Below are 24,736 nucleotides of genomic sequence, written 5' to 3'. Positions count from 1 at the left end.
AAAAAGTTTTGTTTGACAAAAACTGAATAAAACAAACAAACAAAAACATAAAACAAATAACATAATATTATAATCGACAAATACACCTGAAGTTGATCTTGAGATTTAAGGTTTTAAAGTTAAAAAAAATAAATACATTTTTATTTTTTATTTTTAACACTTTTGTACCTCTGAGACTTTGAGTGGAATTTTTTAAGTCATTGCTCAAAAAATAATAATGAATCAAAATCTATGTTGTTATGAATTATTGACCTATTTACTTCACATCAAATATTCCATTTGGAAATATTTTGGGGGTAAATATTGCATATTTTGTGTGTAATAAAAAAAAAAAGTTTTGTTTGACAAAAACTGAATAAAACAAACAAAAACATAAAACAAATAATATAATATTATAATCGACAAATACATCTGAAGTTGATCTTGAGATTTAAGGGTTTAAAGTAAAAAGAAAAAAAAAGATTGTTATTTTTAACACTTTTGTACCTCTGAGACTTTTAGTGGGATTTTTTAAGTCATTGCTCAAAAAATAATAATGAATCAAAATCTATGTTGTTATAAATTATTGACCTATTTACGTCACATCAAATATTCCATTTGGAAATATTTTGGGGGTAAATATTGCATATTTTGTGTGTAATAAAAAATAAAAAATTGTACAACAAAAACTGAATAAAACAAACCAAAACATCAAACAAATAATATAATATTATAATCGACAAATGCACCTGAAGTTAATCTTGAGATTTAAGGGTTTAAAGTAAAAAAATAAAAAATAAAAAGATTATTTTTAACACTTTTGTACCTCTGAGACTTTTAGTGGGATTTTTTAAGCCATTGCTCAAAAAATAATAATGAATCAAAATCTGTTGTTATAAATGATTGACCTATTTACGTCACATCAAAAATTCCATTTGGAAATATTTTGGGGGTAAATATTGCATATTTTGTGTGTAATAAAAAAAAAAATGTGTACAACAAAAACTGAATAAAACAAACAAAAACATCAAACAAATAATATAAACTTATAATCGACAAATACATCTGAAGTTGATCTTGAGATTTAAGGGTTTAAAGTAGAAAATAAAAATAAAAGATTATTTTTAACAGTTTTGTACCTCTGAGACTTTTAGTGGGATTTTTTAAGTCATTGCTCAAAAAATAATAATGAATCAAAATCTATGTTGTTATGAATTATTGACCTATTTACGTCACATCAAATATTCCATTTGGAAATATTTTGGGGGTAAATATTGCATATTTTGTGTGTAATAAAAAAAAATTGTACAACAAAAACTGAATAAAACAAACAAAAACCTAAAACAAATAATATAATATTATAATCGACAAATACATCTGAAATTGATCTTGAGATTTAAGGGTTTAAAGTAAAAAAATAAATTAAAAAAAGATTATTTTTAACACTTTTGTACCTCTGAGACTTTTAGTGGGATTTTTTAAGCCATTGCTCAAAAAATAATAATGAATCAAAATCTATGTTGTTATAAATGATTGACCTATTTACGTCACATCAAAAATTCCATTTGGAAATATTTTGGGGGTAAATATTGCATATTTTGCATGTAATAAAAAAAAAATGTGTACAACAAAAACTGAATAAAACAAAAAAAAACATCAAACAAATAATATAATATTAAAATCGACAAATGCACCTAAAGTTGATCTTGAGATTTAAGGGTTTAAAGTTAAAAAATAAAAATAAAAAAAAGATTATTTTTAACACTTTTGTACCTCTGAGACTTTTAGTGGGATTTTTTAAGTCATTGCTCAAAAAATAATAATGAATCAAAATCTATGTTGTTATGAATTATTGACCTATTTACTTCACATCAAATATTTTGGGGGTAAATATTGAATATTTTGTGTGTAATAAAAAAAAAAAGTTGTTTGACAAAAACTGAATAAAACAAACAAATAAAAACATAAAACAAATAATATTATATTATAATTGACAAATACATCTGAAGTTGATCTAGAGATTTAAGGGTTTAAAGTAAAATAAATAAATAAATATATATATATTTTTTAAGTCATTGCTCAAAAAATAATAATGAATCAAAATCTATGTTATGAATTATTGACCTATTTACGTCACATCAAATATTCCATTTGGAAATATTTTGGGGGTAAATATTGCATATTTTGTGTGTAATAAAAAAAAAAGTTTTGTTTGACAAAAACTGAATAAAACAAACAAAAACATAAAACAAATAATATAATATTATAATCGACAAATACATCTGAAGTTGATCTAGAGATTTAAGGGTTTAAAGTTAAAAAAAAAATATTTTTTTTTATTTTTTTATAACACTTTTGTACCTCTGAGACTTTGAGTGGGATTTTTTAAGTCATTGCTCAAAAAAAAGAATGAATCAAAATCTATGTTATGAATTATTGACCTATTTACTCCACATCAAATATTCCACTTTGAAATATTTTGGGGGTAAATATTGCATATTTTGTATGCAATAAAAAAAAAAAAGTGCAACAAAAGTATCGAAATGTGGCACTTTTTGATTTCTTGTATGTATACCCGCTAGTACTGACAGAAGTTGGTCGGTGCCTTTTAAAAATACCAAATTTGGTACCCATCCCTCTATGATAATGCTCGGCACGCACCGCCTGTCAAATGTCAGCCCGCCAAATACATGTGGATGTATTCTTAATAATCAATTAGTCCATCAATTGATCGTTAAGAATGGTCTTTCATGATGTGTAACTGATTGTTGATGAATGGCGTCTTGAGGCAAGGCAGTCGCGTTATTAAGGCCGCTGTGGGAGCGCTATTCTCCTCGATACCACACCGATGTGGAAACAGGAGCTCAGAACGACTTTCGACTGGACACACGTGCCCCTTTCACACAGCCTGTTCACCGTCCTGAACACATTTGATCAGGCATGCAAACAAATGTATGCTACGTTTACCTGCTAAGGACCTAATAATATTAATAATAATACAGTAAGGTGGCCCTGCTTGTATTAGCAAACCCGTCTATGTGGAGTAGATCGACGTACATGCATGCATACATACATACATACATACATACATACATACATACATACATACATACATACATACATACATACATACATACATACATACATACATACATACATACATACATACATACATATATACATACATACATACATACATGCATACATACATACATACATACAAAATGTGTAACCGCAAAGTGTTCATTTCTGTGAGTATTAGTTGACATGGTGTAGTTTTGTCAATGACCTCATTACAACAGAAATACATCAGCAGATAAAATATACACATTTAATACCAGTAGGGTTGTCCGATACAATATTTTAGTATCGGTACCAAAATGTATTTCGATACTTTTCAATACGTTTCTAAATAAAAGGGGACCACAAAAGAAGTCATTATTGGCTTTATTTGAACAAAAAATGTTAGGGTACATGAAACATATGTTTATTATTGTAATTTAGTCCTTAAATAAAATAGTGAACATACTAGACAACTTGGGCCGTACTTATCAAGCTTCTTAGAGTGCCATTTTACACTTAAGTCCTGAGAATTTGAGAAATTTAGTCCTACTCTCAAACTTAAGAATAAAAGCTTTTTATCAACGTTCTTAAGTCTAAGAATCACTCCTACTCTCCACGATATTTAAGAGACCTTCAGAGGTGTCTTAAGTGGTTAGGAGTTGCCAGCAGGGGATGGCACTGAGGCGAGAGAGACGTGCGCGAACGTTCAGGGAACGGAACAATGTTGTTGTTTTTTTATGACGAGCAGCTGATCAAACGGTATCGTTTAGACAGAGCGGATATTATTTTTGTCACAGATTTAATACTTTTCGATTCCTTGTTGATTTCTGCATGTGTCTGCAGTGGGCTAGTATATATAGAGCCACCCACACCAGTTTCAAATTAGTTGCCTAATTAATGAATTGGAAAGAAAATGTTATGACAGTAGCGTATGTGTGTGGCCGTGAGGTGAGTGACGTCAGTGAGTGTGTGGGCGAGAGAAGAGAGGGAGCGGTAGCGTGAGTGCCGGCGGGGACTAGTTTGTTTTGTATTATTTTGTTGTTTATTGTCAAAATATACACTCCCATTGTCCACTTAAATATTTCCAAGATATTTCTTTATTCTTAGACAACGGATTCCCTTCCGTGATTGGTCATTTCTATGGACACAGAAATGACGTCACCTAAAATTCCGTTTACGGCACATAGTAATGTCGTAATTCAGCTCTGAGTGTGACACTTAAGATTCAGTCCTACACTTCGCTGAAAGTGTGAGTAAGACGCTTGATAACTAACTTTTAAGTGCAGCTTTCAGCGAAGAAATTATTTACTCTTAAGTCAACTCTTAGCAGACTTCTTAGGAGTAATTCTAAGAAGCTTGATAAGTACGGCCCCTGGTCTTTTAGTAGTAAGTAAACAAACAAATACTCCTAATTAGTCTGCTGACGTATGCAGTAACATATTGTGTCATTTATACACCTATTATTTTGTACACATTATAAAGGACAAGCTGTAAAAATTGATTATTAATCAACTTGTTCATCTACTGTTAATATCTGCTTACTTTCCGTTTCAACATGTTCTATCTACACTTCTGTTCAAATGTAATAATCACTTATTCTTCTCTTCTCTGATACTTTACATTAGTTTTGGATGATACCACACATTTAGGTATGGATCCGATACCAAGTCGTTACAGGATCATACATTGGTCATAATTTAAGTTCTCATGTGTCCAGGGACGTATTTTTGCTGAGTTTGTTTATAAACATAATATGAATTTTTAAAAAAGGAAAAAAGATTTTGTGACGATAAAAAATATCGATGTGATCATAGTAGTGTCGACTATATACGCTCCTGTACTTGGTATCATTACAGTGGATGTCAGGTGTAGATCCACCCATGGCGTTTGTTTACATTGTGACGGCGGTGAGCTATTGTATCCTCCTACGGTGTGTAGTGAAGCATGTTTAGCTATTCCTCTTCCTGCAGTGATAATTATATTTGTAAGAAACTTACTTTGTCACCATGGAGGCGAGGATTAGTGATTTAAAAGTAGCTAAAAGACTGCAGACGGGTGTTAGCCGCTAACTAGCTAGCCATGTCTTAAAGCACCTCTTCCTGAGGGCGTTTCAGTGTTATAACTTCACCTTTATCTTTACTTTTTACACCAAAATGCGTCCTTTCTCCCTTTTCTGTCTACACACTGTCTGCTTGTAAGTACTCTGTGTGTGTGCGCTGCCGAACATGCTCCTCTGCTCGTAAAACCAGCAATGTCACTATACTTTTCAAACAAAGTAGTCCCCTTTTTGACATCCTGTATGTGTTGCATACTGTAAATGCACATACATACTGTATTTTGGTATGTTTTCATGAATAAAACTGCGGTAGAGAATGAATGGATGGATGTTCCCCAACATCAAAGATCCTTCACTCATCAACAAACAGAATTGACAACACTAAAGCAAATATTCAGTAAAAATGTGAGTCTTCAAGCACCAAACAAACGTGTTTGTACACTTCAAAGACAATTTAGTGTCTTTAGAAATCCTAACGGGACACATTTATGTCATTTAACACTCAAATGAATGAATGAAGTGTACAGGTTTGCGTAGACATTAATGACAGTTTGGAGTCTTTTACACAATTCCATGTATGTACTCGCACTCCCACAGAATGCAAGTCATTTTCCAGTGGAGCTGCCAACAAGTCAAAGAAGCAAAACAAACAAGTCCAGGCCGAGAGCAGCGAAGCAAAGATTCAAAAAGAAAAGTTGCCCCAAGGGAGGTTTTTCTCCTCACATTTCTGCCACTCTCACAGGTGTGGCCTTTGCAAATAGCTGATGGCGAGACACGCCCGCGACGTTCTCCACTGGCTAAATAGCTCCATTCACATACGTGGTCGCCATGGCGACACACACCGGCCGACGGAGGCAACAAAAGCTGCTGAAATATTTAAAGCTACACGTGGAGCCACTGAAGGACGACACAGCAGGGAGGAAAACACACTTGCTGTGTCTTTAAAGCTCACTTTCAGCCTGGCGTTATCGCTTCATTCACAGCTAATATTCTAAAAATACTACTATAGGGGGAAAACATATAAAAAGTAGGGATGTCCGATAATGGCTTTTTGCCGATATGCCGATATTGTCCAACTCTTTAATTACCGATACCGATATCAACCGATACCGATATCAACCGATATATACAGTCGTGGAATTAACACATTATTATGCCTAATTTGGACAACCAGGTATGGTGAAGATAAGGTACTTTTTTTTAAAAATGAATCAAATAAAATAAGATAAATCAATTAAAAACATTTTTTTGAATAAAAAAGAAAGTAAAACAATATAAAAACAGTTACATAGAAACTAGTAATGAATGAAAATGAGTAAAATTAACTGTTAAAGGTTAGTACTATTAGTGGAGCAGCAGCACGCACAATCATGTGTGCTTACGGACTGTATCCCTTGCAGACTGTATTGATATATATTGATATATAATGTAGGAAGCAGAATATTAATAACAGAAAGAAACAACCCTTTTGTGTGAATGAGTGTAAATGGGGGGGGGAGGTTTTTTGGGTTGGTGCACTAATTGTAAGTTTATCTTGTGTTTTTTATGTGGATTTAATTTAAAAAAAACAAAAAAACGATACCGATAATAAAAAAAAACGATACCGATAATTTCCGATATTACGTTTTAACGCATTAATAATAATGAATCAACATCTATGTTATAAATTATTGACCGAACTTGAATACACCTCACGGTGATGCTTGGACACGTCATCAGTGATAAACCCGGGGTCATAGGGTGTTTCGGGTCTTTAATCATCAGACACCCTCGCCCGGGCGACCCAGCCGGGGGTGATCAGACCCCGGCTGTGTCCAAGTAGCGCACCACGGATCCCCCCTACGGATCCACAGCCACCGGGAGGCCTTTTCTGCGGCCTCTAGGATGTTCTTGGTGGCTTTTCTCGACTGCAGTCCTCTAATGCCAAGGATCCTGAACACACGCTGTAGTGAGTGACCAGCAAAACCTCTGCACCCAATCTCGACTGGTTCACAGCGGGCTCTCCAGCCGTTACTCCGACACTCTACAGTGAGCTCAGCGTATTTGGCCCTCTTTCGCTCATTTGCTTCGTCAATTCGCTCCTCCCAGGGAACAGTCAGCTCCAGTAGCACCACTTGCTTGGATGACTCCGATGTTAACACCATGTCTGGGCGGAGTGACGTGGAAGCGATATTGGCCGGGAACTTGAGTTGCCTTCCCAGGTCAACATGGAACTGCCAGTCACGAGCGGTGGCCAGGAGCCCTCCTGAGAAGTTGGGCTGGCGGCTTGCCTTCTGTCCTGCTCTGATGAAGGTGATTGACTGCTTCGGGGCGGCCTGGGACTTGCTGTTTTGTATCGCTGTGCAGATAGAATCCGCCAGGGCTTTTAAAACTTGGTCGTGGCGCCAGCGATACCGCCCCTCCCCTAGTGCCTTTGGGCAACAGCTCAGGATGTGCTCCAAGGTGCCCCTCCTCTGGCACAGTTTACACTCCGGAGTGTCTGCTAGGCCCCAGATGTGCAGGTTGGCGGGGCATGGGAGGACATCGTACACAGACTGTATGAGGAATTTTGTGCGCAGACCTATTTACTTCACATTAGAGATGTCTGATAATATCGGTCTGCCGATATTATCGGCCGATAAATGCGTTAAAATGTAATATCGGAAATTATCGGTATCGGTTTTTTTATTATCAGTATCGTGTTTTTTTTGTTTTGTTTTTTTTATTAAATCCACATAAAAAACACAAGATACACTTACAATTAGTGCACCAACCCACCCCATTCACACTCATTCACGCAAAAGGGTTGTTTCTTTCTGTTATCAATATTCTGCTTCCTACATGATATATCAATATATATCAATACAGTCTGCAAGGGATACAGTCCGTAAGCACACATGATTGTGCGTGCTGCTGCTCCACTAATAGTACTAACCTTTAACAGTTAATTTTACTCATTTTCATTCATTACTAGTTTCTATGTAACTGTTTTTATATTGTTTTACTTTCTTTTTTATTCAAGAAAATGTTTTTAATTTATTTATCTTATTTTATTTGATTAATTTTTTTAAAAAGGACCTTATCTTCACCATACCTGGTTGTCCAAATTAGACATAATAATGTGTTAATTCCACCACTGTATATATCGGTTGATATCGGTATCGGTTGATATCGGTATCGGTAATTAAAGAGTTGGACAATATCGGATATCTGCAAAAAGCCATTATCGGACATCCCTATTTCACATCAAATATTCCATATTGAAATATTTTGGGGATAAATATTGCATATTTTGTGTGGAATAAAAAAAGTTTTGTATGACAAAAACTGAATAAATCAAACAAATAATAAACGTATAATCAACAAATACATCTGAAGTTGATCTACAGATTTAAGGGTTTAAAGTACAACAAAAATATTATTTTTAACCCTTTTGGATCTCTGAGGCTTTTAGTGGGATTTTTTAACTAATTGCTAAAAAAATAAAATAATGAATCAATATCTATGTTATGAATTATTGACCTATTTACTTCACATCAAATATTCCACTTTGAAATATTTTGAGGGTAAATATTGCATATTTTGTGTGTAATAAAAAAAGTTTTGTATGACAAAAACTGAATAAATCAAACAAATAATATAAACTTATAATCAACAAATACATCTGAAGTTGATCTAGAGATTTAAGGGTTTAAAGTACAACAAAAATATTATTTTTAACCCTTTTGGATCTCTGAGGCTTTTAGTGGGATTTTTTAACCAATTGCTAAAAAAAATAATAATGAATCAAAAAATATGTTATGAATTATTGACCTTTTTACTTCACATCAAATATTCCACTTTGAAATATTTTGAGGGTAAATATTGCATATTTTCTTTCTTTCATAGTTCTTTTTATTGATTTCACATTCACATTAACAACAAATTCAAACCCTCTTCATCCCCTACCCCTGCTGTCACTCAAAACAAAAACAAAAGTAAGAGTACAAAAGTACCCAGAGTAAAAAAAATAAAAAATACAAAAGTTCAATACAAGGCACTTGAGACAAAGTAATTGAAAACTGAAACACATTGTAGAAGCAGCATGACAAGGCCTGAAACGTCGGCAGTCATATTTAGGTACATATCTAGAGCTCTTCCTGCACTTGTGTAGAGGATGGCTCAAAAAACGTCTCCACACTTTAAAAAACTTGTTTTCAGAGCCCCGTAATGTATATCTTATTTTCTCGAGCTTCAGGTTTGCTAGCACGTCCCTTATCCAGTGGGAGACTGAGGGTGGGACAGCCTCCTTCCACTTCAACAATATCAGGCGGCGTGCGAGGAGGGTGGTAAAGGCAACTAGTTTGTGACCCCCTACAGGTAGTTCCATCCCTTCAGGAATGATTCCAAATACTGAAATTAAAGGCCTACTGAAATTATTTTTTTTTTATTTAAACGGGAATAGCAGATCCATTCTATGTGTCGTACTTGATCATTTCGCGATATTGCCATATTTTTGCTGAAAGGATTTAGTAGAGAAAATCGACGATAAAGTTCGCAACTTTTGCTCGCTGATTAAAAAAAAGCCTTGCCTGTAGCGGAAGTAGCGTGACGTCACAGGAGCTAGTATTCCTCACAATTCCCCGTTGTTTACAATGGAGCGAGAGAGATTCGGACCGAGAAAGTGACGATTACCCCATTAATTTGAGCGAGGATGAAAGATTCGTGGATGAGGAACGTTACAGTGAAGGACTTGAGAGGCAGTGATGGACGTATCTTTTTTCGCTCTGACCGTAACTTAGGTACAAGCTGGCTCATTGGATTCCACACTCTCCTTTTTCTATTGTGGATCACGGATTTGTATTTTAAACCACCTGGGATACTATATCCTCTTGAAAATGAGAGTCGAGAACGCGAAATGGACATTCAGTGCCTTTTATCTCCACGACAATACATCGGCGAAATGCTTTAGCTACGAGCTAACGTGATAGCATCGTGCTTTAACTGCATATAGAAACAAAAGAAATAAACCCCTGACTGGAAGGATAGATAGAAAATCAACAATACTATTAAACCGTGGACATGTAAATACACGGTTAATGCTTTCCAGGCTGGCGAAGGTTAACAATGCTGTGCTAACGACGCCATTGAAGCCTACTTAGCAACCGGACTGCACAGAGCTATGCTAAAAACATTAGCTCTCCACCTCCGCCAGCCAGCCCTCATCTACTCATCAATGTCATGTCTGTGTTAATCATGTTTTTGTTTTGCTTGGGTTTTGGGCTCTTTTTAGTTCCTGGTTGCACTTCCTTGTTTGGTTTGGTTTCCATGGTCACCCATTAGTTTTCACCTGTCTTGTCACGCACCTGTTTTCACTGATCACGTCACTATTTAAATCTGTCTGTTTCTGTTGTTCGTCCTGGCGTCCTCACACTTTTTGATCCCTCCACTTCATGTCATGTCACAGTTCTTTGCCAAGTAAGTTTTGTTCATTTATGCCACAGTTAGTGTTTTTGTTTTATTGTTCATAGTTTCTGCCCTTGTGCAAGTCTTTTGTTTTGTATAGTCAAGTTTTCTACCTCCACTGTGAGCGCCTTTTGTTTATTCCTTTTTTATTGTTAAATAAACATGTATTTAAATTCACGCCTCGCACGGGCCAATTTTCCTTTGCCTTCCGGAGAAGCAAAACCCAAGAACCAAGTCTTGACAATCAACACCCGTGCTCACCTGCGTTCCAGCGATCGGCAGAAGGACGAAGGACTTCACCCGATGCGTTTGGCGGCCCGGAGACGTAGGAAGTCAAGGTGAGGTCGCGGCTAGCGCTCCAACAAAGTCCTCCTGGTTGTGTCGCTGTAGTCCGCTGCTAATACACCGATCCCACCTACAACTGTCTTCTTTGCAGCCTTCATTGTTCATTAAACAAATTGCAAAAGATGTCCAGAATACTGTGGAATTATGAAATGAAAACAGAGCTTTTTGTATAGGATTCTACGGGGTACCATAACTTCCGTTACTCTGACTTCGTCACGCGCATACGTCATCATACCGCGACGTTTCAGCCGGATATTTCCCGGGAAGTTTTAAATGTCACTTTATAAGTTAACCCGGCCGTATTGGCATGTGTTGCAATGTTAAGATGTCACCATTGATGTATAAACTATCAGACTGCGTGGTCGGTAGTAGTAGGTTTCAGTAGGCCTTTAAAGGGTTTGAATCGATTTGAATTGTTAAGACCGTGGAGAGTGCTTCGAAAATGGATTTCCAGTACCCCTTTAGCTTCGGACACAGCCAAAACGTGTATTAATGTTGCGTTATCTAGTTTACATCCATCGCATAATGGGTTAATTTGGGGAAATATTTTTGCTAATTTTGCTTTTGAGAAGTGTACCCGGTGTATCACTTTAAATTGGGCCAAAAATATTATTTTTAACACTTTTGGATCTCTGAGGCGTTTAGTGGGATTTTTTAACTAATTGCTAAAAAAAAAATAATAATGAATCAAAATCTATGTTATGAATTATTGATCTATTTACTTCACATCAAATATTCCACTTTTAAATATTTTGAGGGTAAATATTGCATATTTTGTGTGTAATAAAAAAAGTTTTGTATGACAAAAACTGAATAAATCAAACAAATAATATAAACTTATAATCAACAAATACATCTGAAGTTGATCTAGAGATTTAAGGGTTTAAAGTACAACAAAAATATTATTTTTAACCCTTTTGGATCTCTGAGGCTTTTAGTGGGATTTTTTAACTAATTGCTAAAAAAAAATAATAATGAATCAAAATCTATGTTATGAATTATTGACCTATTTACTTCACATCAAATATTCCACATTGAAATATTTTGAGGGTAAATATTGCATATTTTGTGTGTAATAAAAAAAGTTTTGTATGACAAAAACTGAATAAATCAAACAAATAATATAAACTTATAATCAAAAATACATCTGAAGTTGATCTAGAGATTTAAGGGTTTGAAGTACAACAAAAATATTATTTTTTAACCCTTTTGGATCTCTGAGGCGTTTAGTGGGATTTTTTAACTAATTGCTAAAAAAAAAAATAATAATGAATCAAAATCTATGTTATGAATTATTGATCTATTTACTTCACATCAAATATTCCACTTTTAAATATTTTGAGGGTAAATATTGCATATTTTGTGTGTAATAAAAAAAGTTTTGTATGACAAAAACTGAATAAATCAAACAAATAATATAAACTTATAATCAACAAATACATCTGAAGTTGATCTAGAGATTTAAGGGTTTAAAGTACAACAAAAATATTATTTTTAACCCTTTTGGATCTCTGAGGCTTTTAGTGGGATTTTTTAACTAATTGCTAAAAAAAAAAATAATGAATCAAAATCTATGTTATGAATTATTGACCTATTTACTTCACATCAAATATTCCACATTGAAATATTTTGAGGGTAAATATTGCATATTTTGTGTGTAATAAAAAAAGTTTTGTATGACAAAAACTGAATAAATCAAACAAATAATATAAACTTATAATCAAAAATACATCTGAAGTTGATCTAGAGATTTAAGGGTTTGAAGTAAAACAAAAATATTATTTTTAACACTTTTGGATAGGGATGATGTTTGATAAGGAATTATCAAGTTCGAGCCTATTATCGAATCCTCTTATCGAACCGATTCCTTATCGATTCTCTTATCGAGTCCAGATAGGTTGTTGTATACGGAAAAAAAAACACAATATTTGGTTTAACAAAAGCTCACTTTTATTATATAACAAAAAAAATAAAATCTAATAAATAAATATTGACTGTTACCCACCTAAAAAAATAAAATAAAATAAATAAATATTGACTGTTGTTACCCAAAGTATATTAAGTGGGATTTTTCAGAGAAACAAATATATACAGTAACACAAAAACAAGCTGTCTCTGTGATCACTATAGGTGTATAAATAATAATATAGTGTTAAATAAAATCAGTCCCTTGGGCACAAAACTGAAAATAATACAGCTCTCCAAAAAGTGCACTTCTGCTGCTATTGGAACATAACTGTTTGTTATGATGCTTTGACATTTTTGCACTTTATTTCTTTATTGAAAGAAAATTCTATGAAGAGAAAAGTTGTTTGCAAATGTGGTTACAATGCTAAAAAATGAAAAGTTAAAGCTAAAAAAAGAAATACACTTTATTGAGTTAACATTATTTCTTTATGGGGGGAAATGTTATGAGCTAGAGAATATAACAACTACACTACCAAGCATGCAACGGGAGTGACGAGCATGCGCGGTAGCCCCGAAAAGTGTTGCATGTTGCCACGCTGTGAAAGTAAACGTCAAGAAGTCAGCCAACACGCCTCGTCTGCATTATTTATAATTAGACAGACAACACATCTACAGTGTGATTTTGTTTTGTTTACAAGGAAAGAAAAACAAGAGTTAAAAAAGGGAGATATGTTGTATATATATGTATGTGCTGCGGTTGTTTTAAGAACGTTGCGACAGCTGCCGTAAAGGAGGTGCGTTGCTAGCCTGGTTGCTAGGTTTCCGGTTGGTGGTAAAAGTGTTGGTCATGTGTTTTACCCTGCTAAAATCTCTCAGTAAAGTTATTCGATGGATTATAGATTTTGTTTTGAACTTTATTACACCTTGGAGCACTTTTTCCCGTCCATTGTTTTCCTGCTTTCGCTACGTGACGCCATTTCTTGTGATGTCCTACGGAGCATTTCTGGTCGGGACGGGATTCGAATAAAGAATCAACTCTTTTCCTTTACTATAGTGGTCTCGATAACGGGTACCGGTTCTCAAAAAGGGATTTGAGTCCGAAGACTCGGTTCTTTTCTTATCAAACAACCGGGAAAACCGGTTTCGAGTATCATCCCTACTTTTGGATCTCTGAGGCTTTTAGTGGGATTTTTTAACTAATTGCTAAAAAAAAAAAAAATGAATCAAAAAATATGTTATGAATTATTGACCTATTTACTTCACATCAAATATTCCACTTTGAAATATTTTGAGGGTAAATATTGCATATTTTCTTTCTTTCATAGTTCTTTGTATTGATTTCACATTCACATTAACAACAAATTCAAACCCTCTTCATTCCCTACACCTGCTGTCACTCAAAACAAAAACAAAAGTAAGAGTACAAAAGTACCCAGAGTAAAAAAAATAAAAAATAAAGTTCAATACAAGGCACTTGAGACAAAGTAATTGAAAACTAACTCATTGTAGAAGCAGCATGACAAGGCCTGAAACGTCGACAGTCATATTTAGGTACATATCTAGAGCTCTTCCTGCACTTGTGTAGAGGATGGCTCAAAAAACGTCTCCACACTTTAAAAAACTTGTTTTCAGAGCCCCGTAATGTATATCTTATTTTCTCGAGCTTCAGGTTTGCTAGCATGTCCCTTATCCAGTGGGAGACTGAGGGTGGGACAGCCTCCTTCCACTTCCAACAATATCAGGCGGCGTGCGAGGGCAACTATTTTCTGACCCCCTACAGGTAGTTCCATCCCTTCAGGAATGATTCCAAATACTGAAATTAAAGGCCTACTGAAATTATTTTCATTTATTTAAACGGGAATAGCAGATCCGTGTCATACTTGATCATTTCGCGATATTGCCATATTTTTGCTGAAAGGATTTAGTAGAGAAAATCGACGATAAAGTTCGCAACTTTTGCTCGCTGATAAAAAAAAGCCTTGCCTGTAGCGGAAGTAGCGTGACGTCACAGGAGCTAGTATTCCTCACAATTCCCCGTTGTTTACAATGGAGCGAGAGAGATTCGGACCGAGAAAGCGACGATTACCCCATTAATTTGAGCGAGGATGAAAGATTCGTGGATGAGGAACGTTACAGTGAAGGACTTGAGAGGCAGTGATGGACGTATCTTTTTCCGCTCTGACCGTAACTTAGGTACAAGCTGGCTCATTGGATTCCACACTCTCCTTTTTCTATTGTGGATCACGGATTTGTATTTTAAACCACCTGGGATACTATATCCTCTTGAAAATGAGAGTCGAGCACGCGAAATGGACATTCAGTGCCTTTTATCTCCACGACAATACATTGGCGAAATGCTTTAGCTACGAGCTAACGTGATAGCATCGTGCTTTAACTGCATATAGAAACAAAAGAAATAAACCCCTGACTGGAAGGATAGATAGAAAATCAACAATACTATTAAACCGTGGACATGTAACTACACGGTTAATGCTTTCCAGGCTGGCGAAGGTTAACAATGCTGTGCTAACGACGCCATTGAAGCTAACTTTGCAACGGGACCTCACAGAGCTATGCTAAAAACATTAGCTCTCCACCTACGCCAGCCAGCCCTCATCTACTCATCAATGTCATGTCTGTGTTAATCATGTTTTTGTTTTGCTTGGGTTTTGGGCTCTTTTTAGTTCCTGGTTGCACTTCCTTGTTTGGTTTGGTTTCCATGGCCACCCATTAGTTTTCACCTGTCTTGTCACGCACCTGTTTTCACTGATCACGTCACTATTTAAATCTGTCTGTTTCTGTTGTTCGTCCTGGCGTCCTCACACTTTTTGATCCCTCCACTTCATGTCATGTCACAGTTCTTTGCCAAGTAAGTTGTGTTCATTTATGCCACAGTTAGTGTTTTTGTTTTATTGTTCATAGTTTCTGCCTTTGTGCAAGTTTTGTGTTTCTACCCAAGTTTTGTATTTCCGCCCTTGTGCAAGTCTTTTGTTTTGTATAGTCAAGTTTTCTACCTCCACTCTGAGCGCCTTTTGTTTATTCCTTTTTTATTGTTAAATAAACATGTATTTAAATTCACGCCTCGCACGGGCCAATTTTCCTTTGCCTTCCGGAGAAGCAAAACCCAACAACCAAGTCTTGACAATCAACACCCGTGCTCACCTGCGTTCCAGCGATCGGCAGAAGGACGAAGGACTTCACCCGATGCGTTTGGCGGCCCGGAGACGTAGGAAGTCAAGGTGAGGTCGCGGCTAGCGCTCCAACAAAGTCCTCCTGGTTGTGTCGCTGTAGTCCGCTGCTAATACACCGATCCCACCTACAACTGTCTTCTTTGCAGCCTTCATTGTTCATTAAACAAATTGCAAAAGATGTCCAGAATACTGTGGAATTATGAAATGAAAACAGAGCTTTTTGTATAGGATTCTACGGGGTACCATAACTTCCGTTACTCTGACTTCGTCACGCGCATACGTCATCATACCGCGACGTTTCAGCCGGATATTTCCCGGGAAGTTTTAAATGTCACTTTATAAGTTAACCCGGCCGTATTGGCATGTGTTGCAATGTTAAGATGTCACCATTGATGTATAAACTATCAGACTGCGTGGTCGGTAGTAGTAGGTTTCAGTAGGCCTTTAAAGGGTTTGAATCGATTTGAATTGTTAAGACCGTGGAGAGTGCTTCGAAAATGGATTTCCAGTACCCCTTTAGCTTCGGACACAGCCAAAACGTGTATTAATGTTGCGTTATCTAGTTTACATCCATCGCATAATGGGTTAATTTGGGGAAATATTTTTGCTAATTTTGCTTTTGAGAAGTGTACCCGGTGTATCACTTTAAATTGGGCCAAAAATATTATTTTTAACACTTTTGGATCTCTGAGGCTTTTAGTGGGATTTTTTAACTAATTGCTAAAAAAAAAAAATAATGAATCAAAATCTATGTTATGAATTATTGACCTATTTACGTCACATCAAATATTCCACATTGAAATATTTTGAGGGTAAATATTGCATATTTTGTGTGTAATAAAAAAATAAAAGTGAGAGAGGCTGCAGCTGAGAGAGTACATCTTGTGAGACCATGTCGGCCAACCCCAGAATCTCGCTCAGCTGCCACTTCCACTGGAATCCAGCGACTACGAGCGGTACCACTTGCTCATACGGCGTCCAATGGGTGCTACAAATGGTGAGTTCAAATATTTAATTTCTTTATTTTGTCACGTTTAATATGTTTTTTAGCAATTTTCATTTCGACAGTACAACACAAGATATCTTTAAAGGCCTACTGAAAGCCACTACTAGCGACCACGCAGTCTGATAGTTTATATATCAATGATGAAATCTTAACATTGCAACACATGCCAATACGGCCGGGTTAACTTATAAAGTGACATTTTAAAATTCCCGCCACACTTCCGGTTGAAAAACTCCTTAGGATATGATTTATGCGCGTGACGTCACAAAATCCACGGAAGTGGTTGGACCCCATCGGACCCGATACAAAAACCTCTTGTTTTCTTCGACAAAATTCCACAGTATTCTGGACATCTGTGTTGGTGAATCTTTTGCAATTTGTTTAATGAACAATGGAGACTGCAAAGAAGAACGTTGTAGGTGGGATGGATCGGTGTATTAGCGGCTAAGTACAATACTGTAATATCTGTGATATTTGCATTAGTGTACTGTGTCTTTAAGGGTTTGGGGAACGCGCGAGTGAGTTGGCGGAGAACTTGTGTGTGTGAGCGTGACTTGTGGCTAACAGCAGCTCGTGTATGTGTGTGCGTTACTTTTTGAACTACAACCAGTTACCGCTTTTTAATAAAGCGATTGAGCAGCGCTTCCTCGTCTGTGTGACTTTTTCTCCACTGCGGGGCATTACAATACTTACAGCAACACAACAAGGACTACTTACTACGCCTAGCCGATGCTTGCCGCCAAACCCACGGATGAAGTCCTTCGTCGTGCCGTTGATCGCTGGAACGCAGGTGAGCACGGCTGTTGATGGGTTTCTATCTTCATTTGAGAACGATGCTACGCGCTAGCTCAGTAGCTAAGTGTGTCACCGATGTATTGTCTTGGAGATAAAAGTCACTTTAAATGTCCATTTCGCGTGCTCGACTCTCATTTTCAAGAGGATATAGTTTCCGAGGTGGTTTAAAATACAAATCCGTGATTCACAATAGAAAAAGGAGAGAGTACATAGTTCTGTGAGGTCTGGTTGCTAAGTTAGCTTCAATGGCATCGTTAGCACAGCATTGTTAACCTTCGCCAGCCTGGAAAGCATTAACCGTGTATTTACATGTCCACGGTTTAATAGTATTGTTGATTTTCTATCTATCCTTCCAGTCAGGGGTTTATTTTTTTTGTTTATAAATGCAGTTAAAGCACGATGCTATCACGTTAGCTCGTAGCTAAAGCATTTCGCCGATGTATTGTCGTGGAGATAAAAGGCACTGAATGTCCATTTCGCTTTCTCGACTCTCATTTTCAAGAGGATATAGTATCCCAGGTGGTTTAAAATACAAATCCGTGATCCACAATAGAAAAAGGAGAGAGTGTGGAATCCAATGAGCCAGCTTGTACCTAAGTTACGGTCAGAGCGAAAAAAGATACGTCCTGCACTGCCTCTCTAGTCCTTCACTGTAACGTTCCTCATCTACGAATCTTTCATCCTCGCTGAAATTAATGGGGTAATCGTCACTTTCTCGGTCCGAATCTCTCTCGCTCCATTGTAAACAACGGGGAATTGTGAGGAATACTAGCTCCTGTGACGTCACGCTACTTCCGCTACAGGCAAGGCTTTTTTTTATCAGCCAGCAAAAGTTGCGAACTTTATCGTCGATTTTCTCTACTAAATCCTTTCAGCAAAAATATGGCAATATCGCGAAATGATCAAGTATGACACATAGAATGGATCTGCTATTCCCGTTTAAATACAAAAAAATCATTTCAGTAGGCCTTTAATTTGGGGAAATATTTTTGCTAATTTTGCTTTTGAGAAGTGTACCCGGTGTATCACTTTAAATTGGACCAAAAATATTATTTTTAACACTTTTGGATCTCTGAGGCTTTTAGTGGGATTTTTTAACTAATTGCTAAAAAAAAAAAAAGAATGAATCAAAATCTATGTTATGAATTATTAACCTATTTACGTCACATCAAATATTCCACTTTGAAATATTTTGAGGGTAAATATTGCATATTTTGTGTGTAATAAAAGAAAAAGTGAGAGAGTACATCTTGTGAGACCATGTCGGCCAACCCCAGAATCTCGCTCAGCTGCCACTTCCACTGGAATCCAGCGACTACGAGCGGTACCACTTGCTCATACGGCGTCCAAATGGTGAGTTCAAATATTTAATTTCTTTATTTTGTCACGTTTAATATGTTTTTTTTAGCAATTTTCATTTCGACAGTACAACACAAGATATCTTTTAATTGCTGATGCGGGGTGGCATAGCTCGGTTGGTAGAGTGGCCGTGCCGGCAACTTGAGGGTTCCAGGTTCGATTCCCGCTTCCGCCATCCCGGTCACTGCCGTTGTGTCCTTGGGCAAGACACTTTACCCACAATGGTTTAACCCTTGTGTGGTGTTCGGGCCGTTTTCATTTTTTATTAAAAGAAAAATGATACAATTCATTAATTTTTCAAACTGAGACTCACTGACTTTGTCTCATTTTCTGTGAAGAACATATTTTAGAATACATATTTAATGACCACCCCCCCTACACATTTCTATTATATATAAGATGTCCGGGTCCACTGGACCCGGGGCTAATAGAAGTGTGGAAATTGACGTTCTGTGTACCACACACACACACACACAGCAGGCCTAGACAGGAGGAGGACAGAGTGTAGGTACACAGAACATCAGAGGGTCAAATGTGCGAGAAAATGAGAGCAGACAGTGTTGACAAACAATGTTGTGTGGGAACCGCAGGTGCAGAAACACGAAAGAAGAATCCCTGTGAGATGCAGAAACTGGCAGAGAAATTTTCCATGCAACGTTCATATTGTCGACAGATGTTTATTGGGATAAGGTAAACATCTGTTCAGTATTTTAACATAAAAGGGTTTGATTGTGAGGCATTAAAAGCCACAAAATGCAACGGGTCCATCAGAACCACAAACGCTGGCTGAGTAACAACAATATGAATGTTGCACAAGGGTTAAATGTAGGGCTGCAACAACTAATCGATTAAATCGATTATAAAAATAGTTGGCGATTAATTTAGTCATCGATTCGTTGGATCTATGCTATGCGCATGTGCAGAGGCTACTTTTTTTTTTTTTAATCGATTATCAAATTAGTTGTTAGTTGCAGGCCTAGTTAAATGTAACTCAGATATTGGGTTTCACTATGTGAAGCGCTTTGAGTCACTAGAGAAAAGCGCTATATAAATATACGCTACCGTTCAAAAGTTTGGGGTCACCCAAACAATTTTGTGGAACAGCCTTCATTTCTAAGAACAAGAATAGACTGTCGAGTTTCAGATGAAAGTTCTCTTTTTCTGGCCATTTTGAGCGTTTAATTGAGCCCACAAATGTGATGCTCCAGAAACTCAGTCTGCTCTACGGAAGGTCAGTTTTGTAGCTTCTGTAACGAGCTCAACTGTTTTCAGATGTGTGAACATGATTGCACAAGGGTTTTCTAATCATCAATTAGCCTTCTGAGCCAATGAGCAAACACATTGTACCATTAGAACACTGGAGTGATAGTTGCTGGAAATGGGCCTCTATACACCTATGTAGATATTGCACCAAAAAGCAGACATTTGCAGCTAGAATAGTCATTTAGCACATTAGCAATGTATAGAGTGTATTTATTTCAAGTTAAGACTAGTTTAAAGTTATCTTCATTGAAAAGTACAGTGCTTTTCTTTCAAAAATAAGGACATTTCAATGTCACCCCAAACTTTTGAACGCTAGTGTAATTCACTTCAATTCACTTCACTTGTTGATTTTTAAATGCGCCAGAAAACAACCCGTTTTGTACACTGTTGATGTGTTTCAATGCGGAGTAAATGTGTTCCTGCATAGTATTTCTCCAGCAATGGTCATGTGGTGACATCAATGATGGTATTTGGAGAGGTCATCTTTGAAGTGGGACATCACTGAAGGCCACTGCAAAAACTGAAATCTAAGTAAGATTAAAGGCCTACTGAAAGCCACTACTAGCGACCACGCAGTCTGATAGTTTATATATCAATGATGAAATCTTAACATTGCAACACATGCCAATACGGCCGGGTTAACTTATAAAGTGACATTTTAAATTTCCCGCTAAACTTCCGGTTGAAAACATCTATGTATGATGACGTATGCGTGTGACGTAGCCAGTGAAACAGAAGTATCCGTCCCCCATTGAAGCCAATACGAAATAGCTCTGTTTTCATGTCATTATTCCACAGTATTCTGGACATCTATGTTGGTGAATCTGTTGCAATTTGTTCATTGCATTATGGAGAAAGAAGCTGAGCAAGCAAAGAAGAAAGTTGTCGGTGCGAAGCGGAGTATTTTGCGAGAGAAGTCAGCAGCAACACAACACAGTCGGTGTTTCATTGTTTACATTCCCGAAAGATGCAGTCAAGGTCGGAGAACTGGGACAACAGAGACTCTTACCAGGAGGACTTTGATTTGGATACACAGACGCAGACGCAGTACCGTGAGTACGCTTCCAAACATTTGATCGCTTGCCCGTACGTGCGTGTCACGTACATAACTTTGGTTAAATATATAAGCTTTATGAACCTTGGGTTAGGTGAACGGTTCTTTGGGCTGAGTGAGTGTGTGTGTTGTGCAGGTGTTTGAATTGTATTGGCGGGTTATATGGACGGGAGCTAGGAGCTAGCATAACAAACACCTAGGTGTTTTTTATGCGGGATTAGTTTGTGGCATATTAAATATAAGCCTGGTTGTGTTGTGGCTAATAGAGTATATATATGTCTTGTGTTTATTTACTGTTGTAGTCATTCCCAGCTGAATATCAGGTCACCCCCGCCTCTCACAGCATCTTCCCTATCTGAATCGCTTCAACTCCCCACTAGTCCTTCACTTGCACTTTCTTCATCCACAAATCTTTCATCCTCGCTCAAATTAATGGGGAAATTGTCGCTTTCTCGGTCCGAATCGCTCTCATTTCTGGCCGCCATCATTGTAAACAATAGAACATACGTACTCATATAGTAGTACAGTTGGCACAGTACAGTAAACTGACAGTTAATATTTCAACATTTAACATGTGACATTTTGAACAGAAATAGTTCATGCACATTCAGATAAATTCTTCAAAATTACAATTAAAAAAATTTGGGCCGGGCTGTGTGTGTATATATATATATATATATATATATATATATATATATATATATCAGTGTTTCCCATAAACTGGCAAGATACCTGTGGCAGTGGGGGCGTGGCTATGGGCGTGTTCACCATGACATCATCAAGTAATTTGCATAATTTACTACAATGATATGATTTTCTCTAAAAAGGCTCAAAAAATGTATACTTACTAATTAATAATAACAGTTTTGTTTTAAACGTCCATCCATCCATCCATTTTACAATATAATTACAACACTTTCTGTACATATTTATATACAGATTTGAACAATAAGTTATTCACTGAAATATATTTATTAATTGTGGTTCTTACAAAAAATATATCTTATAAAAACGTAAAAGCTAAAATGTCTCTTAAAGCTCTGCCCCTTTAATTAGTGCATACTAAATAATTTAACTTTAGCCTACTACTACAACCATATTATTTACCAGCAACATAAAGTGAAACAGAGGCAGAGGTGTCCTGCCACAGTCAGTAACAAATAAACAGAAAACAGTAGTGGCGGTAGATAGACACAAAGCTTCATCAAACATCTGATCCACTGAACAAAGAGCTCCAAAAATCTTGATCCTACACTTCTCTTTTGTAAAGTAAATCTGAAAAAAATAAAATAATTTTTTAAAATTAAAACAAAACTTTTTTTTTTTTTGTGGCGGCCTTAATTCTTTCGTGGCGGGCCGCCACAAATAAATGAATGTGTGGGAAACACTGTATATATATATATATATATATATATATATATATATATATATATATATATATATATATATATATATATATATATATATATATATATATATATATATATACACATATATATATATTCCTTGTGCACTAATTGACTGAAAGAGCATGCACTTGGCGCGATGATGTCATGTTATCCATGGAAAAATGCATTTTTAGACAATATGATTTGCCTGAGCGGCTAGGAGACCCCGAGAGTAACAAGCGCTTGCCTTGTTGCCTTTCCATTAAGAACAATAAACTAGTTTTTAGTATAAGTTTGCTGGTTTCAAGAAATATAATGCCGAGCGCATATCATTATGTCAAGATAATGGCACTAGCATTTACTTCATTTAAGAATATTTTTCAACATATTGAGTAAAAAGGTCTCTTTTTTTTTTCTACCAATAAAAGTGCACTTGTTATTAGTGAGAATATACTTATTTTAAGCTATTTTGGGGTTCATTGAGGTTAGCTAATTTTACTCGTTTTGGAAAGTCTTGACAAGCTGAATTTTCTTGTTCTATTGGCAGATAATTTTGCTTAGTTCAAGTAAAATCCCCCTCATTTTTGTATTTTTTTCCCTTGTTTTTGAACACTGACTTTTTGCAGTGTAAGTGGGAAACGCACGGCCCGCCACCGCGCAAAACCCATTTTTCAAAGACATATGTTACAATTTATTATTAGCCAGCCCTGCAGGTGTTATCTACTTAGCTAATCATTAATATCTTCAACTGTAAATCCCATTTGCATGTGCGCTCAAAGGAATTTGCACCATCAGGCAGAGTCAAAAACCAAGTCAACTATGTCAACCACTAGACTGGCCAAAGAGCCACCAAGACGCCAACAGCATTACATGCACTATCGCCACTATTTTCTAGTGTGGAGCTCTTTGAAGCTGCTAAATATGATTTTGTGCCAACACGATGTGGGTGCGATGACATCAGCCGTGTCAATACGGACAATAAGCGTCTGTCTGGGGGGGATCTTATCATCCTCTTTGCATGACGTCTTCCACCCTCATAAAAATTCAGCCTTGATAAAAAAAATTTTTTTAAAAAGAGCCTGTTTCGGTGGTGTTGTTTTTACTTCGACACTTGTGCCACACGTGTGTGATTGTTTATGATGTCGTCAACTACGTGGGAGAATTTGTAAATAAAAAAAAAAGCAGTTGAAGCAGGTTTAGTTACAATATTTGAAAAGGGAGAGGCTGAAGTCAAACTGACTCTGCAGCTTCTCATGTCCTACTTTGCTTACCGCATGTCATTAGTTCACCCAGGGCCGGCCCGTGGCATAGGCCGTATAGGCAAATGCTAAGGGTGCCGTCCATCAGGGGGCGCCACGCCAGTGCCACAAATGTTAGAGAAAAAAAGAAAAGAAAAAAAAGTTGGTACTATTATTTCTAAATACAAAAAATAATCCCACGTTAATTAAAATGCAAAGTAAAGCCTATTTAATAGAAATATTATTTGTTACAACATTACGCCCCGCCCCCTCTCTTCCCGTATCATGACTCTTTTTGGACGTCACCACATCAAAAAACTACACAAGATGTCAAAACGGCCAAAACTGTCAGGTGCCCAGGGAAGAAAAAAGAGAAAAGAAGAGGAGAAACGAGAAAAAGACAGAGGTAGCAAGTAGGTAACGTTAGCCTACATGAAATTATTTGTCTGTTACAGAATGTGATAGTAACCTGGCTTTAAGCTAATGTTACATGATTCGGCAATTGCTAATCAATAAATAGCTAGTTCTGTTTTAACGTCGGGTTAATATTGTGGAGGGGGCTAAATTGTTATGGAAAATAATAATGTAACGTTAGTACTCCCTGGTGTACAGTCATTTGTAAGTCATTCTAGTTAATGCAATATTAAAAAGCACAAGTAGAGAACTC

General features: G+C 36.5%; 2 protein-coding genes across 2 annotated transcripts in view; one reads left to right on the top strand and one right to left on the bottom strand.

The window, feature by feature from the left end:
• The window catches only part of LOC133639810 (FHF complex subunit HOOK-interacting protein 1A-like), an 84,379-nt gene that overhangs the window by 47,631 nt on the left and 12,012 nt on the right, over window positions 1-24,736 (bottom strand). The window lies entirely within an intron of this gene.
• LOC133639811 (SH3 domain-containing protein 19-like) overlaps window positions 19,103-24,736 on the top strand; it is a 68,414-nt gene continuing 62,780 nt past the window's right edge. Inside the window, exon 1 of the mRNA XM_062033428.1 lies at window positions 19,103-19,120. The gene's annotated coding sequence lies outside the window, so the exon portion shown is untranslated. The remainder of the gene's footprint in view (window positions 19,121-24,736) is intronic.

The sequence above is a fragment of the Entelurus aequoreus genome, linkage group LG22 (genome assembly GCF_033978785.1).
Source record: "Entelurus aequoreus isolate RoL-2023_Sb linkage group LG22, RoL_Eaeq_v1.1, whole genome shotgun sequence".
In the NCBI taxonomy this organism is placed as follows: Eukaryota; Metazoa; Chordata; class Actinopteri; order Syngnathiformes; family Syngnathidae; genus Entelurus; species Entelurus aequoreus.
The sequence above is the reverse complement of the archived record's forward strand: the minus strand, read 5'-3'. Positions and strand labels throughout refer to the sequence as shown.